Source organism: Octodon degus, unplaced genomic scaffold (genome assembly GCF_000260255.1).
Source record: "Octodon degus isolate 3935 unplaced genomic scaffold, OctDeg1.0 scaffold00045, whole genome shotgun sequence".
NCBI lineage: Eukaryota > Metazoa > Chordata > Mammalia > Rodentia > Octodontidae > Octodon > Octodon degus.
Window position 1 is genome coordinate 3,282,948 of NW_004524621.1, and position 2,646 is coordinate 3,285,593.

General features: G+C 54.9%; 1 protein-coding gene across 4 annotated transcripts in view; it reads right to left on the reverse strand.

The window, feature by feature from the left end:
• The window catches only part of Pknox1 (PBX/knotted 1 homeobox 1), a 72,590-nt gene extending 72,356 nt beyond the window's left edge, over nucleotides 1-234 (reverse strand). For all 4 annotated transcript variants that reach the window (XM_023716017.1, XM_004631782.3, XM_023716016.1 and 1 more), the window contains exon 1: nucleotides 131-234. The gene's annotated coding sequence lies outside the window, so the exon portion shown is untranslated. The remainder of the gene's footprint in view (nucleotides 1-130) is intronic.
• Nucleotides 235-2,646: the final 2,412 nt, after the last annotated feature.

Below are 2,646 nucleotides of genomic sequence, written 5' to 3' on the forward strand. Positions count from 1 at the left end.
CGCCGCACCCTACACCCCGCACGCCCGGCCCCGGGGCGGCGGCAGCGGCGGCCGCGGCCGGCGTGATTGATAGGGACGGCGGCTGCGAGAGCGGCGGTGGCGGCGGCGGAGCGGTTGAGTGACAGCTTACCTGGGTGCCAATCTTCATCACACTGACAAGCGGCTGCAGCAATCGGGACCCGCAGTGCCGCGCCCGCGTCCAACCGTCACGCCGACGCCGGGCCACGCGACACAGCCTCGCTCAATGGGAGGAGGGCGACGCCGACGCGCGCCGCATCAATATTCACCGCGGGGGCGGGGCCTGCAGGGGACGGGCCACGCCTCCGCTCAGAGCTCCGTCGGGCGTGGGGCGGGGTCTGAGTAGGGGCGGAGCCGGGCGGGCGGTGGCCAGCCCCCCACCCCGCCTAGCGCCCGCCGCCAGGCCCCGCCCAGCAGGCCGCGCCCTGGCACGAACGGAAAGCCCCGCCTCAAAGGCGGAGTTTTCCCGCCTCTCAGTAGCTTGCAGAGCCGGGCGGAACCATGTGCAGCTCGGGCGCGAGGGGAGCGGGCTCTACCATCGGAGGTCCCAGCTGCACTGGTCTCCCAGCAGCCTCGTTTACGCTAGGTCGCACCCCCTATAGTTGTAGGTTTGCGGCCGCCCTTCTGACCCGGCTCCGGGCCCTGAGTGGGTGTGTGCCTGGGCAGCGCAGTAAATGCACACGTGTATCCCAACCGTGGATGCCTGAGGTCTCTGCCTGGAATCTCAGGCCCCGCGCCACGACTTGCGTCTACACGGGGCTGCTACGGCTGGCCCTGGCCTGCAGACTTCGAACGCGCCTGCCAGCCATCTCGCTTCTGCCAGCCATCTGACCCAGGCGAGCTCCAGGTCCAGACAAGGCAAGGACAGTCCACAGGCAGCCAACCGACACAGCGTGCCCTCAGGTCCCACTGGTGGCCACACGAGGGAGGCACTGGGCTGGCTGGCCTGGTGCAGACGCACTGATTTATGTCCAGTGCCTTCCCAGGCATCATCAGCTGTGCTGGCCTAGGACAACCGCTGACGACAGGTGGTGCCTGAACTCAGTTCAGGCCTGGGCCGCCCCGAGGGCACTAGAAAGTCAAGGGCAGAGTGCCCCGTGGAGCTGTCCAGCGCATGTTGAGAAAGAAGGCTGTAGTGGGCACAAGTGGAGGAGGCCAGGGAGGGCTTGAGCTAAGAAATTCTCAGGGACACAAAAAGCTCTGTAATCAAGACTGCTACACAATTTACAGGGCCTAGTGCAAATGGAAATGTAGAGTCCTATGTTCAGAATTATGAAGCACTTCAAAACAGGAGCACAGGAAGGTAACAGCGATTAAAGTGTTCTAGGGCCAGGGAGATGGCGCAGTAGAACAAGCGCTTCCCTGGCAAGCGCAAGGTCCTGAGTTTAATCCCCAGTTCCGCCAAAATAAATAATAAATAAAATAAAATGTTCTAAGCAGTGTGTTGTGTGACTGATATAGAAAAAATGTAACTCCAAACCAAACCTACTAGATGTCAAATTTGCTGAGTTTATGGTCTTAGAACATTGAGGAATGAAGTTAGGAACCAAAGGTGGAAGTTAGACTTGCATTGGCCATAGATAGAAGAGTAGCTCCTGGAGTCCCAGGAGGGGGTTCTGAGTAGATGGCTTCTGAGGCCCTTTGTCCGGGAAAATTTATTCAGCAAAATACTGGGCACAATGTGGGTCAAACTACGACAACGTATGGGATTACAAGCAATCAATTTAGCTATGATTGATCCATTAGGGAAAGGAGCCACATAGCAGGGCTACATGGAAAGAACAAAGACTTTTTTTTTTGGGGGGGTGAGTCCAGCTATCCTTTCTGGTCACTCATCTGTGATACCTATCTGGATCCCCAGGACCAAGTAATGCTAATTATGGTATAATCTCAAACAGCTGCTATTATGGTATAATCTCAAAAATTCTGATGTTGGTATTTGTTTGTGCTGACTTTCCTGAAGGCCCAATTCCTTTCTCTCTTTTTTGGTACCAGGGATCTAACGTAGCACCTTGTGCTTTCCAGGCAGGTGTGTGTGCTGCTGAGCTATCTCCCTGGTCCCATCTCTTTCTGATGATACAGTATATTTCTATCTAACTTAGCTGTCTCTAATATGACCATCCTGAGCCCTGACCTCATGGGCCTCACCTAGTCCTGACCACTATCTTAACCTTTTGCTTTGGGCCCAGCCAGCCTGTGAAATGGCAAAGGTGTGGCCAGAGGACCCAGGTGTGTGGTCACCCAGAATCTGATACAAACTACTGCCCTGAGGGAGCAATGGAGGCCACCACTGCCCATCCACCATGTAGCCCAGGGAGGTGACCGTCCATCAGCCCGGGTCTATCTGCTCCTTTGCTCTTCCTTTTTGGCACTGTCTCAGGAAATAGAGAATTCCCCATCTGTAATCACTGGTAATTAGGAGATCCACCCTCTGACACATACTTCAAACTTGGGCTTGGAGTTTGGAAGGGGCAAAGTTTTCACTGGCTTTCTTAAGTACATTTTAATTCAAATAACCAGCTATTCTGTCTACTCTAGTCCCAATATGTTTTCTAAAGATCTACTAACAGTGTTTGGACAGAATATTCTGTCTGCTTCTTGTACTATGGATAACCACTAAGAAGATAA